This window comes from Physeter macrocephalus, chromosome 4 (genome assembly GCF_002837175.3).
Source record: "Physeter macrocephalus isolate SW-GA chromosome 4, ASM283717v5, whole genome shotgun sequence".
Taxonomy (NCBI): Eukaryota; Metazoa; Chordata; class Mammalia; order Artiodactyla; family Physeteridae; genus Physeter; species Physeter macrocephalus.
The window spans coordinates 37,569,796-37,584,659 of record NC_041217.1 but is presented as its reverse complement, the minus strand read 5'-3'; the positions used below and the strand labels follow the sequence as shown (position 1 = coordinate 37,584,659).

General features: G+C 54.6%; 1 long non-coding RNA gene across 4 annotated transcripts in view; it reads right to left on the bottom strand.

The window, feature by feature from the left end:
- Positions 1-14,545, bottom strand: part of LOC102984127 (uncharacterized) — a 16,018-nt gene extending 1,473 nt beyond the window's left edge. For 2 of the 4 annotated variants that reach the window (XR_008617052.1, XR_008617053.1), the window contains exons 1-8: positions 14,398-14,545; positions 13,561-14,257; positions 13,017-13,254; positions 11,009-11,085; positions 10,079-10,179; positions 8,400-8,516; positions 8,115-8,282; positions 6,768-7,392 (exon numbers count right to left, since the gene is read on the bottom strand). This is a non-coding gene — a long non-coding RNA (uncharacterized lncRNA). Of the gene's footprint in view, positions 1-1,579; positions 3,563-6,767; positions 7,393-8,114; positions 8,283-8,399; positions 8,517-9,550; positions 9,862-10,078; positions 10,180-11,008; positions 11,086-13,016; positions 13,255-13,560; positions 14,258-14,397 lie in introns of those variants that run through there. The other 2 variants (XR_008617054.1, XR_448267.4) reach the window with 2 other exon arrangements.
- Positions 14,546-14,864: the final 319 nt, after the last annotated feature.

Sequence of the window (14,864 nt, the reverse complement as noted above, 5' to 3'; positions counted from 1 at the left end):
GGGGGGGCGGGGAGGGGGGGGGTTGATACAAATCAGGATTAGAGCAGCTCAGGGCTCTTTCCTGCCAGGGATAAGGGGCAATGTGCCTTTCTCCCTTTTTTATTTTCAAATATTATCAGTCCTATACGGTCAGTGGCAGGAGTTCTCTCTGCAAGGAGAAACAATGCTCACGTGTCCGTCCCCCCCCACCCCCCCGACCCCGCCCCAGGCTCAGGCGTGCCTCAGAGGCAGAAAGGAAAGATGAAGCCTGCGCGGGATCCTGACACCCACGCTCATGCTGTTCTGGGGTGGCCTCAGGGTTCACAGACTCAGGCCCAGAGGCCCCTGTCCGGGACCTCCGGTCTCCCCCTCTCAGATAAAGAAGGCTCATCTTTCCTTGGGAACCCTCAGCAAAGGGGATGCCACGGTCCTTCCCAAAGTCTAGCCTAAGCCACCCTCCCTGCTACAGGTTCGGCCATCCTCTTTCCCGACCTCCAGGCAGACAGGGTCTGATATGACAAATCTTCATAGGTAAAGTTACTGAAGCCTGCATCCACCAAAACGATCCCCCGGTAGCTTCCCCATCACGGCGTTTCTCTACAAGCCGAGGCTGCATTCAGGGGATACAAATGGACAAACGTCCAATCCCAATCCTTCCTCAAGGAACACCCCGGGATAAAGCCTAAGCCACCGTGGCTCAATGTGTTGTAAATAAACGCTTCTTTCCCCTTCAGAGAGGTTCTGGCCTATTTGAATGAAGATCACACAGAGGGCCACGAGGCCAAGAAGATGCGCAGCTCTCACTCTGCCTCAGCACCCTTCTAAAGGGTGAGGGCTGTGGTCAGTATTCAGAAAACACTGACACCAAGAATTCTCTGACCACCTTCTCCTCCGTGGGAAAGGGCTACTTCTTCAAGTCAACCGTGATTCAAACAATCAGAGCTGAAGCCAGCGTTTCCAGCATCTTACTTTACCACTGTACATCAGCCAGTTCTTCCAGCAGGTGCTGTACACTAAGTAGCTAACAAACAGGTAACGTACACACAGCGTGCATCCTGGGCAAAGCTCCGTGTGTACCTTATAAATCCGATGGGAAAATCTCAAAGACCCCCCAGTGAGGCCTCATTTCTGAGAGAGCTACTTAGCAGAAGCATGACCACAGGCACACGCATGAAGTGCCATACGGACATGTCAGAACCGTCTGAAGCACTGCGTATTCCAGAAGCTTCCAAATGTAAGAAACCTCACCGGAAACACATGACGCTTGGCTGGCTTCCCAGCCAAGGAGCGCAAGCCAGTCTTCACAAGAGCTCCAAGAAGTTGAAAGAACGGAGAACGGGAGAACCCAGATATTCTGAGGTTTCCTGCCCCTTCACTATATAGAGAAGGGACCCAAGACCTAGAGAGATCAAGTCAACTGCCCAAGACCCACCCCGATCGCTGCCCCTTCACTATATAGAGAAGGGACCCAAGACCTAGAGAGATCAAGTCAACTGCCCAAGACCCACCCCGATCGCTGCCCCGCTCCAGGGGTCCCACAACTAGAACCCGAGGAAATGACAACCAGAGTCAGGGGGCCTGGGTGGGTGTCCCAAATTAAGCAGATACAAGCAGTTAGACCCTGGCAGGATTCTCTCTGCTTCAGTGTCGTCAACTACAGGGCTAATACCACCCACTTGCCCTCACAGGGCTGTGTGAGGCCAAAAGAGCTCGCAAACGTGAAAAGAACTGTGAAAACACCGCGCGGCGCATGTGAGACAATGGTTACTAGTCGATTCCTCTCCTGCCTGCATCCTAGCCCAAACCCCTTTTCTCACCACCCTCCTGGGAGCTGGGGAGGCTGGATCAGAGTTACGAATCCCAGGTAAGTGTCCTGCAGAGTGGCAAGCAGACAGCATCTTGGAGAAATGTAGCTATTTTTAAGGCTCTGCATTCTGTCTAGCGGGTTGCACAATGTGGGCCTCCGCCTCAGGGCTCCTACCCACGCAGCCCAGGAAACATGGTGGACGTCACGGACTGAGGCTGCCATGGAGAAGAGAGGTGAGGCCGGGACCCGGCCACTCCTGGCCACAGCCTGGCTTTGCACAAAAGCCCGGAAGGGCCTGGGACCCTGGGCTTTGCTGTACGTGTTTCATTTTTGCTGTCTTTTAAAGAGTGACTCAAGACTAAAAAGCCAAAATGGAACTGGTAGCTCTGAGATATTTCTGTTTTTGTTTTCTTTTCTCTTGTCTTTTTATCGTTTTTTTTGTTTGTTTGTTTGTTTGTTTTAAATAGAAGGGCTTAAACAACCACATGAGAAAAGAAGGCTAAATATAAAGGGAAACTTCCTGACAGCCAAGGGGCACAGACCCTGAGGATAAGTCTCAGGGAATGCACAGGACACAAGGGCCCTGCAGTCCCATTTTCTCTCCAGGATTTAGGGCCAGAAAGGATGGCACATCTTTCCTGGGGCACGGCATGTCCAGTCACCCCCTGCGGCACAGCAAGCCCCCAGCAGCTCCCACACGGCCCATCTCCAGACAAGCCTCTTGGTGGGAGCCAGAGTCCACGTCCTCGGTCACCTGGAGGGTCCTCATCAGCCACCTTCGTGCAGTATTCACCCTTCGCACTTGCTTTCGGGGGTCTTTCGAAAACTGTCTCCACCCACCCGCCCTAATTCATGCCGACAGCGTCCCTTCAGAAGACACGATTACAGCTGCTCTCAGACGGGTCTTCAAGGTCCCACCCCTCTCTTGTGATGCCGATCCTGAGTTTCGGGATAAGAAATACCTCCATGGACATCCAGGGAGCCCCCATGTGGGAGGTGGCAGGAGCCTCCAAAAAGATTCTGATTCAACCCTCTCATTTTACCGATAATGAAAACGAGGCCCAAAGAGGTGAAGGGGGTGAGTGAGTTTTTACCAAGGGAGCCAGAACCCAGGCCTGGTGACTCGTCTACAGGCTCCCTGGGCCCCCACAACCACATGCCACCAAGACCCACACGGCCCCCTGGCAGCAGGTGGCAGTCTCCACGGTCAGGGTGGGCCAGGCGGCAAGGACCATGGTGCCAAAGAGGGAGAATCTCGTGGCCCGACTCACCCTGGGCCCAGCAGCCGCTGCACTCCTACCATGTAAACAAGTCCTGAGCCCTGAAGTTACACACAGGAAATGTCCCCTCCCCCATCCCCAGCCACCGACCTCTCAAGACACAGAGCCCGTCCAAGCATCTGATACAAGGGGACTCCCCTCCCTTAGCCTCTGCCTGTCCCTTCCCTACTGCGAAATCTCGCAACCACGTGTTCTGGCGGGAGAGGCTCAGCTGAAGTCTGCCTCCTGCAGACATATGTCTTATCAGTGACTCGGCAAAGACTGAACCCGAGTGTCCCCCTGTGCTGCCTGGACCAGAGGTGGCCACAGTGACCAGGCTGAGGTGGAGACGCCAGCTGGCGCCTGGTGAGGGCGGGAGATGGAAGGTCAGGAGCAGCCACAGCTAATGGAAAAAACCCTAGTCTGCTGGTGACGAAACTACAGACTACTGCCACCTTGATTCCTGACTCACGCCAAGTTCCTGTGAGCTCTGTGGACCTTGGATGGATTTTCCCAGCTGTTAAGAAAAGAGGGGGGTTAGTCTGTGTATCAGTTCTCTTTGGAGGCTCAATCAATATGGCTTCCCCAGGTGGCCGAGGTCCTTCCGTCTCTCAAATTCCCTCCTTGACCAACATCTGGATGCCTCTTCTTATGGAGGGGTGTCCTTCTTTTCCATATATGTCTACTTTATTTTTAAATTCTATCTATTATTATTAATGATCTCTCCCCACGCGAGAATATACACCCCACAAGAGCAGAAACTTGGTTTCGTTGAATTCTGCATCCCTAGCACCTAGCACAGTGCCTGGCATATATACAGCAGAGGCTGAAGACATATTTGTAGAAGGAATGTATTTGCCTGCCTATCCACGGATACCAAAGGGTACCTGCCCCTGCCCTGCCTCCCTCAAAAGGGATGTAATGCAGCCATCCCTGTGACAGCAGAGTCCCCTGGGTATCTGGTCTTTCACTCTGGGTCACATCATTTGCCTATCCTCTGAAGGCCTTAGCTCCCAAAAATGTCTGGCTTCAGCCTCAGAGGGTGAAGAAAAAGTACAGGCTTTGGACTCAGAAGTGCCTGAGTTTAAATCTCAGTAGTGCCACCTACCAAGTGTGTGACCTTGGTTAAGTCACTTAATAATCACAGTTCTTTAAGCATAAAAGGGAAGTAACACCTACTGCATATGGTTGTTCTGAGCATGAAATCAAATAACCAAAAGGGGGCCCTGACAGAGGTCAGTTTCCCTTTCCCTGGCCTGCATGCTGAGACCAAGAACTCTGATGCCTGTCTCTGGGCTCCATGCACACACGTGTTCACTCAGGCCACAGCAGGCAGCCCTGGCTGAATGCTGGACACCTCCTCCAACCCCCTCCTGGCCTTGATCCTGTGGTCAGACGCTGTACAACCATCTCCCCGCATGGCTCTCTCCATCCTTGTCCCCCTGTTCCTCCCCCGCCCAGGCTCCACACTATTGCATCAGGCTCCGCAAAGGCCCAGGGCCTGGAGGCGTTCTCTGGCCTTCTCAGCCCACGAGCAGCTCCTGCGGAAGGAGCTACCAAGGAACCAAACCCAGTCTCTGCTTTCCTCACAGACACTCCAAGTCCCAGAAAAGCAACGCAAGATGAGGGCCTCCCACAGACAGCCGGCTAGTGGAAAAGGCACTCTCTCTCGCATATTTCGGAGGGAGGCAACATGCCCAAAAAAGTGACCAGCGTGAGGTACAGATCCTCTCTAAAGCTGCAGCTGCAGCCTCGGGGGCACTCGTGCCAGGGGATAGAGCTAAGATATGCATTAAACAATTCACAGCCCTGACCAGACCAGGATTCAATGGAACAGGAAGGTGCTGACCAATCGGGTCCCCTGGCAGGGCCCCTCCCCCCATGCCTCCCGGCCAAGCCACACCACCACGGCTCCAGTGCCACCAGCTCTGTTAACCGCTGCCGGACCCCAGCTGGAAAGGCCCCACGCTGCCTCTTGGCTCCCAGACTGCAGGGATTCAAAGGTCGAAAAGAAGTGCCAGCTACGCCTGGCCCCCCTCTCATGGGATGCCAACTATTCTGCCAGCCTGGCTTCTGACACATAGCGTTCCGTGTCATGTCTGGAGAAGCCAGGCTGGTGAACAGGAAGGAAAGAACTAGGTGAGGGACAAAAGTAAGAAAATCAGCCGGCGAGCACCAACCCCAATTCTGGGAACACCAGAGGCCACAGAGGCTACTACATCTCAAGGAGCAAAACCAACTTCCCCACCCTGGTGAAATCAACGTAGCCGAGGGCAGGGCTGTGAATGGAGGCAGCGGTCACCCGGAGCCAGGCCCGGGGACGCACTGCACACAGGACAGCGAAGGCTCCCGAGCATGGCCAGCAGCTCCATCTGGCTCCAGCCTGACAGCCAGTGCTGGCCAGACTCTAGCTGACACATCTTGAGGGACTTGGCCAGCTCCTCTTCATCTCCCCAGCTGCACCAAGGCTGATCTGTCTGCTTTATTCATGTTCCAGGTCCAACACCCCTAGCCATCCCTCCCTTCGTTACTGCTGGAGGGGCTGAGACTTGTCAAATTCCTTGAAGGAAGAGACATCGGACTCTTCCAAACAGCCCTGGATTCCTCACTCAGCGAGGATCTCAGGCTGCTCACAGCCAACTCAGAGACTCATCTCAGATGGGAAGAGGAGAAGATGAAACACTGGGAGGCCGGGTACATCAGACTTCCCTGGGTAGGGGTGGGCGGGGCGAGTGGGGAGGAAACAACAGCCACATCCACGAGGCAACGGCAGAGAGCTGGCATCCCACAGGTGCCCCCTGACATTAGCCGAGAGCGTCATAAAATTACCCAGCACCATCCCTTTTATCTTTAGACCCCAGACAATCTGCTGTCAGCTCATTCCAACCGGCCCTATTGGCCCAGAATGTGGCAGGAATCTACGTGATAGGAGAAAGATTTCCTGGTAATGTGGCAAGTGCCTCCAGTCTGCCTTCTGAACCATCCCTGTAATGTGACGGACCTCCCCAGTTCTGCAGGCCCTCATCGTTTTTAATCACGATCGCTATTATTGTGACCAGCAACCAGTGACGCAGAGAAAAAAACATTTCTACGTCAAACTGCCTGGAGATCTTTGCAATGGTTTACGGAGCCAGGATTTTTTTTAAAGTAAAGGCAATGAGGGCCTAGAGGAAAGAAGTTATTGACTCAAGAAAGCAAAAAAAACAAAACAAAACAAAAACAGAAAAACCCCAAGTAGGGGGAAAGAGCCCCAAAGTCCACTGCCCAGCCCACAGTCTATAAGCTCCAGACCACAGCCCTAGACTAAGCGAGGCTAAAGGTGTCCAGACGACACAGGAAGAGAAGGTCCAGTTCCCAGGCAGGCTCGCAGCCCCTCTGAGGGATCAGCACTCAGAATCTCGTGCTATTCATAGGGGGTCAGGGAGAGCGGCTGGTCAGTTACCTCGGGAGGCCCAACTGTTTTGCCAACGACCACACCCCGCCATCTCCCACATGGCCAGTGCCTGATCGCTTAGGCTGGCCGCCCTGCCCCCGAGCCTTCGCTGGTTACTAACCCCATTCACAGAAAAGCCAGGAGGAGGAGAATGGAAAGAAGGGAGCAATTGTCTGGGAGATTCTGAATGGAGAAGTTTGAGGCTTCTCCACTGCATAAGGAAAACGCCCTCATGGGAAGAGCAGGGGGTGGGGGAGGGACCGGAACGGGTGGCCCACACCTGACTTACCTGGGAGGCAGGGAAGGAGGGCGTTGAATCCTATCTTCCTTGCTGCACCTGGTTTCCAATAAGCAGCCTGGTGATGGTTCACCGACAAGACTGGGATGGCGTCACATCCATCAGCACTTGTGGTCACAGAACCACACAAAGTGGGGGCTCAACAGCACCTCTGAAAGGGAGGAGGCAAAGACCCAGCCCACTCTGCCCTATACATGCTCGTTCACCACCAGCTCCTCTGAGGACAGCTGGCCCCTTATGCCGGGCAAGCCAGACTTCCGGAAGTCCCAAACGAGGGTGAGGGCGGGGAGCAGACCAGCTCCCGGATGCCCATAGCTGGGTCTGCCTCACACATCCCAAAGAAAATCAAAGAAAGGATGAGGGAGGGCTGGAGGAAGGCACGGAAGGCAGCAGGTTCAAAAGAAGGAAGAGAGAGGTCCAAAGACATCCTCGGGCAAAGCAAGGCAAACCGGAAACCAGGAAGACACACCGGAGGCCACACTGTGCTCTCAGCCACGTCATGTGCCCAGCCTCTCCTCCAAACCCAGGATCCAGGATCCTTCGAGAAGCACCAGCCCCTCCTGGCCCTCAGCCTACATCAGCGCCCTCCTCCACAAGATTTTGAATCTACTATCATCTGAAATAGGGGGAAGGAGAGAAAGCTTGGCAGCCCTGAACCAGACACAGACACATATACACAGATACACATATGCACGCGTGTGCGTGCACGCGCGCGCGCACACACACACACACACACACACACACACACACACACACACACACACCAGTATAAAAGGCCCCACAGAGACGGCTCACACTCTCCAGGTTCTGGTTCTCTGATAGAAGCACTCCTCTCCCGCAGGGGAGGGCAGACACGTCTGATAAGAATTGCTTAGCGCAACGCTATATATAGTCTAGGTTCCTAGCGGCCTAGAGATCTGGAGCTAGAACTTGGCAGAGAACCATGCTAGATGCTGGCAAGGCTCACCCCCCTCCCCCAGCTCCTCCAGCCAGCCAACTGAGAGCCTCACCTCCCTGCTGGGGGCAGAGCGCAGGCAGGGCCCTTCCATTCAGCCCATGAACACTCTGCTCTGAGGGACCTGGCCTTTTGGCTCTCTGTTTTAGGGAGAATCGACTTCTCCTGAATATGAGGGGGATACGTGGGGGCTGAACACTGAGTTCTAGCCTCTCTGAAGCTCTCCAGCAGCATGAGGAAATCGATCCAGTCCTCTCTTCTGGAGGACCAAGGGCGGCAGTGTGCCGGAAAGAATGGAGAAGGCACAGCAGCTGGCTAGGTTCAATAAACATCTATCCACTTCCGACGTTTGAAGGGATAAAAGAATGCAAAAAAATACTTACTGCAGAGAGCCAGGCTGCCAGGCAGCTCCTTTTTTTGTTCCAAATAAATGCAAATGGGCACACACTTATCCCACAGGATGACAACTGTTTTCTGCACGCCAGCACCATCGTCAGCCGAGTCTCCAGGAGTTTGTCACCTACTCACGGAGCTGAACTCCTCTGGGTTCTCTGTGGGGAAGAAGCGAAAGGTGGGCTCAGTTCCCAGGGCCAACCAAGCAATGCACACGCAGGCCCCCATCAGGGTCCCTTCTGGGCCCCCGGACATGGCCCTCCGCTGCGGCTCACCATCCACTGACAGAAGAAACACCAAGCCGGGCCCAGCATCCTGGAGAAAGGCCAGTCCCAGCGGGCACGCGGTCTCATCAAGGACGGCCCATCCATCACATCTTTCTGAAAACAAACCTGAAGGACAACAGTTCTCTGAAGTACAGAACCTGGGCTCTCATCACATGCACAGCTTCTGGACAAAGAGACACAAAGGATCCAACACCCACATATATACAATTTTTTTAGGTCAAGTTGCTCTCTACTCAGGCTGAAAAAGACATGACGCAAAGGGGCCGGGGCTGCCTTTGCGCTTGGGTGGGGTCGGCCAGCTCCCACCCCTCGCCCGTCTCACAGTCCGCTGTGACCTGGGCCAGGTCTCCCTTTCCCCTCTGGCTCCCAAGGCCCCAGAGCCACTCTTTCCAGATCCCAAAAGAGTCGCGAGGGGAAGTCCTTGGGGAGAGGAGGTGCTCGGCGACAAATGTCAGCGCTGGCAACATCCATCCGCAGGAAAGCGTGAGGCTGAAAAATGGCACACGAGGAAAGGAGGCAGAGAGCTCCAGGCCAGGCTGTCCCTCCATCCCCTCCCACAAGTTGTTTGCTCCTCCACCCCAGACACTGGCCGAAAGCGTGGGAGGAGAGAAGGGAGGCCAGATGCTGGGGATAACGGTTTGGCTGAGATTCAGTGGCAATGGAGGCCCATGTTCTCTCTTGCTCCGAAGAAGGCATGGTAGGGCGGGGCCGGGCGGGCGGGGCGGGGCAGGGGGGTGTCACGCGCACAAAGCGCAATGCTGCAGATTCAAGAAAAGCCTAGAACCCTGAGCCGCCATGATGACACACACACAGACGCAAAGGTCAAGGACTTTAGGCCCACTACTGCGCCTAAGAAGGAAATGAGGAAGATGAAGGGGAGAAGATAAGGCTTTGATTTGAGATAATAAGGAAAGGAGAGGCTGAAGTGGGCTGCCCAAGAGCTGGTCTTCAGCTCAAGGCCTGTGATGTGGATCCACCGTCTTCACGTGATGCCAGCAGAGGAAACCTACGGCTCCGTATCCCCACAACGGGCACTAGGACTGCCAGGCCCACCCCTGCCCCCTAGAAGGGACCTGCCCTCCATCCAAGGCAATAAGCCACAACTGAGAAATCCCAAAGGGTTTTCTGAACCTGGGAAGATGTCTCTTGTTGGGGACCGGTGAGAGGAGTTCAAGAAGTGATCCTGTTTGCCAAGCTCATCTAATAAAACACAAACAGCTGATTTTCTTTTCAGATTCTAAAATTCAAGGGTCTACAGGGTCCTATTGAGTGATCCGACGTCGCCCCCAATCCCGTGCCTGGCGGTGGTCTTTCTTGCGCCAAGCCCTTCCTGAAAATGACCCCAGCCCAGGGTCAGCGCTGAGCCCCGACAAACTGCTTTTGCTGCTTTCATGTTGACAGAACGTCCTGGCCACTCGGCTGACTGCTCCATCTCCCAGCTCCGGACACACTGAGTCATCATCCGAAGAGGAAAAAAACAACAAAGCAGCCGTCACCAGGGTCCCCGCTGCCGTCGGCTGACGACTCACGGGCTGTCGTCACTCTCTGCTCTGCAGCCCCGGAACTGGTGACAGGGGGCTTCAGGGTGCCCAACTCCCCTCCCACGGGACGCGACAGCATCAGGAAGCAGGCAGCCACTGCTGCGTTCGGAAAGAAGGGAAACTAACCTGGCATGAAAAGGATCCCAGGAAGGCTCACTGTTTAACCCTCACTCCACCACCACCAATGCTCATGGCGTTTCCATGGTGTTTTCCTGATGCAGAAGTTCCTAATGCAAAAGAGGGTATTTACTCCAGGTGGGGGAAAGGCACTACCTCACAGGCTTCAGGTGCATACTGCCTGGTTACCTCCTCCCCTGCCCCTGCTTATGATACCACTGAACGCACATAAGCTTCCTTCTCCCCCAGTTCTTCTCGAGCCACCTGCTATGTTCCTTTCTTAAGTCCCCACTAGACAACTGCGCAGGGGGAATGGAGCTGCATCACTTTCTCTTGGGAGCGTATTTGCTTGGCAATATATTAGGCATTTCTGTGTGGTAGGTATAGAGGCTCCATCTCACTGACCGAGGACACTAAGACTTAGAAAAATCAAGTAACTTGTCTAAAACCACCCAGCTAAGATGAGGCAGAGTCAAGATGCAAACCTAGGTCTGCCCAAGCGCCATGTCTCTGCTTCTACGGTCTCCACTGATCTCTGGATTCCGGAGCTTATCCTGCTCTGAAGATGCCACAACCTATCCCACCTCTGCCTCCTCTTTCGAGAGGAAGGAGACCAGGAAAACTGAGGTTTGTTAGTCCATCAATTTCAGCTACAAAAAATCCCCATTGTCTTGGGTGAACCTAGCCTCAAAGAAAGAGGAGAAAGTTAATGAGGCAGCAGGGAGGGTGGCATGGAAAAGCCAAGTGACCCAGACCTTGGGCGCAGGAAGATGAGCCACCCAAACTCTCACAGAACATCAGGGACTCACAAAACTCCTTAAATAGACACATTTTGGGGATCTACCTCGTAAGCGGCATTTTGCAGACACTGAAGACTGAGAGAAGAAAAATGCAAAGGCTTTGACAGACCAGGGTTCTAATCACGATCAGAACACTTACCGGCCATGGGACACTCCTCGCAGGGTTGCGGTGAGAAATAAATGAAATAACCGCCGTGAACCAGATGGATGTGGTACCTGGCAAACAGAAAGCACCACACAGGTACATGTTTCCCTTCTTTTCCCTAGCTTCCTGGGGCTCACAATCTAATAGGTGACATAAGACTTATACACGAAGAACCACAGCACATCTACAGTAGCACAAAAGAGGCATGAAGCGTATGGGAGTCTGGCCGGATGGGAGGAGGACTGCTTCTTGTGAAGGTAATCAGGAGAGGTCCACGGAAGACGGTGGGACTGCCGCAGGTGGGTGCAGTGGAGAGGAGGCGTGGAGAATATCACTAGTGAGAACAGAGAGATAAAAAAGCAAGAAAAAGTAAGTCGCCTGGTTTTTCTGGAATACGTGGTCCACCTAGGGAAACTCAGAGAGGTGAGACTGAGTTTAGGGAAGCTAAGACAAGACTAGTTACAGACAGCCTCCAGCATCCTGCTAAAGGGAAGGAATCTCCTTCTGGAAACGATGAGAAACCATTTTAAATTTCTGAGCAAGAAAGACAAGATGGCCACTGCACGCAGAAGGGCCTGGAGAGGAGAGGGACGGGCAGCAGGGAGCCTCACTGGAGGATACAGCTGGAACCATGGCACTGGCAGGGGGCGTGCGAAGGAACAGAGAGGAAAAAACGGGAAAAAGGCAGGGCCATCCAAACAAATCCTCAAAGCTGCCATGGACCCCACCCCCTGTCCCCATGGGGAGACTGCCAGAGACAGAACCTATTTGGGGAACACAAACCACAGGTCCGACATGTCTGAGATGAGCTGCCGTATCTCTGCCTCCACCCTCCCGCCCCAAACTCGGCTTTTCCCCGGACTGCTCTAAGCCTCAGTCCGATGAAGGCATGGGAGCCCCAGGCCTCCGGTGAGCGATGCCCACGCTCTGGCAAAGCCAGTGCTGTGTCCGAGGGTGGGACTGGGCGGTCCTGCCCCTGGGGCCACCTTCACTGCGGCAGCCACCGCTGCGCCCGCCTCTGCTGCGTTTCTGCCCCCCCTACACCCCCCTCGCCGCCGCCGCCTCCGTCATAGCCCCCGCCCCCCGCCCACTCTGCGGAACTGGCACAGCAGGACCAGAAAAACCAACGCCACCATGTCGGAGACCAGCAGAAATGCCTCCAAAATGGCAGCCTTATGATAAAAAGGAGTCCAAAAATATTATCAACCCACCCAGGGAAAGGGAAGCCAGAGACAAGGGGAGGGAACTGTCAACCACCTCCCAACTGCCCCCCTCCACCCCAAACCCTTACTCTCACAATTGTCGCATCTTTCCCTTCAGAAACTTCCTCTCAAAAAAGCAGAAAACATAAGAGAGAAAGAAGGGCATCATCCCATCCTCCTGAGAGGTCCTGGGGGCCATAGGTGACATAGGGCATTCAGAAGGACATTCTGCGCTTCAAATCCCAAGATGGGGGTCAGCAGTCCATTTCTGCCTTCAAACCCAGCCCCTATCGCTGACTGGACAAGAGCTAGCCCTCCAAGGGAGTGAAGTCTTGCACCACTCACCCACCAGACCCTCCCCAGCTCTGTGGGCGCTGGGGAGCCAGGAGATAGGGTTGCAAGAAAGGGCCGGGAAGGCACAGCCGTGCCCTCCGTTATGTAATAAGAAGGGCGGTGCTGTCCTAGGCCAGAGACCCAGGGCGCATTGCGCTCCCAGATGCGCAGTCATGGGCGGGGGACACCGCGCAAGGTGCAGGGCTCGGAAACCCCTCCCCACAGACATGGGCACTGCAACAAGGACCAGACAGGGGAGCTGGGACCCTGATTCTTCCAAGTCCTCCTCCCCCAACCAGAGGCGAGCAGCCTGCTGCCCTAGTTTTGCTCTTACTCTCCTCACTCCCCAGGAGGACAAACCCTTCTAACCTGGGACCTCCAAGCCTCTTGTGGCCCCGTGGCTTTCCGGAAATCCCAGCAAATACGCAGTTTCTGAGCAGCGTGCTGGGGTCGGTTCCCGTCCTCACCTCTCCAAGCACCGGGGAGCAGCAGCTTCCAGAAGGCAGGTCCTTCCCATAATGGGCTCAGCTCTGGACGGCCTGGGACGTCAATGCAAATCTCTTGTCCCCAGGGAGGAGCCCGGAGTCAGCAGGAAGCCCAGGGTGGTGGCAACAGCAGCTCTGCCCTACCTTGCCCATGCGTTTCCAGGGGAGCCAAGATTTATTTTGCCGCAACGCTGAGGTGTGGCTGATCGGAAAATTCCCACTAAAGAACAAGTATTTTCTTCCAGTTTGGTCAACCCTCTGCGTGCCCATCTCCCCAACCCCTGCCCCTCCAAAACAAAAGTTCGGGGAGCCCTCAGCTCCTCTTCCTTATAGTGCATGAAGTTAAAAAGGCACAGGAAGAGGCTTCAACTGGTCAGTCAGAAGCAGGCACAGACACAGGAGCATACGCACACCCCTAAACAGATTTTAGAAAGCTGCTGGGCTTCTCCCCCCTCCCCTTTAAGCAAGTGAAATGCAAATTCAGATTTGATACCCTTCCCTCAGCCAATCAAAAAAAGGTTTTCACCTGCCATTGGTCCACCCACCAATCAGAGGAAGTGTCTGGAGTGAGAGCCCTCCCCTGGCCAATGGAAGGCCAGCTCAGTCACTTAGTTAATGATGCAGCAGTACAAGGAAGGCCATCACATGTGAACTGGAAGGGTGCCAACATGGAGACACAGAGAGCACAAGGTAAACAACTTTCCAACGCCAAAAGGATGACATTTAATCTCTAAATGCTAGCTTCCCTTCTCAGCTCATCCTCAACCCCTCTCAGCTGGCCCTACAGACCCTGGGACCCTCACTACCTGTCCCCCCAGAGCCCCTAACAAGATCCAACAGTGACTGCGTCACCATTCCCCACTTTCCCCAACTACGCAGTGACAAACCTACCGGCTTTACCCCACTTCTCGCAGCCCACGCCCCATCCTGCCCACCTGCTCCCCAATAGCCCCAGATTCCCAGGGCCGAATGTTTCAACAAGGCAACCCCTAGAAAGCTGCCCCTCTCGCCTTCCTCTCAACACTTCTCCTCCTCACTCCGCACCTTCTACCTGAGAACCATACGGACGGACAGACACTGATACCCAAACAACTTGGAAAACCAGCCTGTCTGTCTGTCTGCCCGATAGAAGGAAATGGGGGTAACGGCTGGGAGGTCAGGTGGGACACCAGGGACGGCTTGCTCCTCTTTCCTCTACCTCGGTCAGGCTTGAGCAGCTGACACTAAGGGAAAAGAAATTAAAGTGGAAAAAACCCCTCCCTCAGAAAAAAAAAAAAAAATAGCAAAAAGCAAGAAAAAAGGTGAGAAAGACAGAGCACCCACATACGCAGAGACATCGCCCCCGATCCCAGCAAATACGTACGTGGGGGAAGACGGGGGTTACGCCATCAAGTCCTGAAGCCCATCGGACCACCCATCGTCGCCTGCGCAGACCCAAATCTCGGTCGGCCGTAAGGTGCCGCAGTCCCGAATGTTCCAGAAACTGGTCCCATTAAACCTTCCACCATCGCCCCGAAACCTCTTGCTCCCACCCCTGCCCCCCACCGCCACCCTACCTCCTCCCCGCGGGAACCGCCCGTGCCACCTTGCGTGTCATCTCCTTAGCCTAGGCTACCCAGAGGCCTCCGGCCCCTGACAGATTTCTGAACGCTTGGCAAGTGAGCTGGCAGAACCTGGTGCCCGGTGTTGCTATGACTTGTTTCTTGATTTCTCTCTCTCTCTCTGCTGCAGCACGGCTGTTGCTAGCAGACCTATCGACGGAGCGCTCGCGCTCTCTCTCTCTCTCCCTCTCTCTCTCCCCTCTCTCCTCTCTCTCTCTCTGAGCTCTGT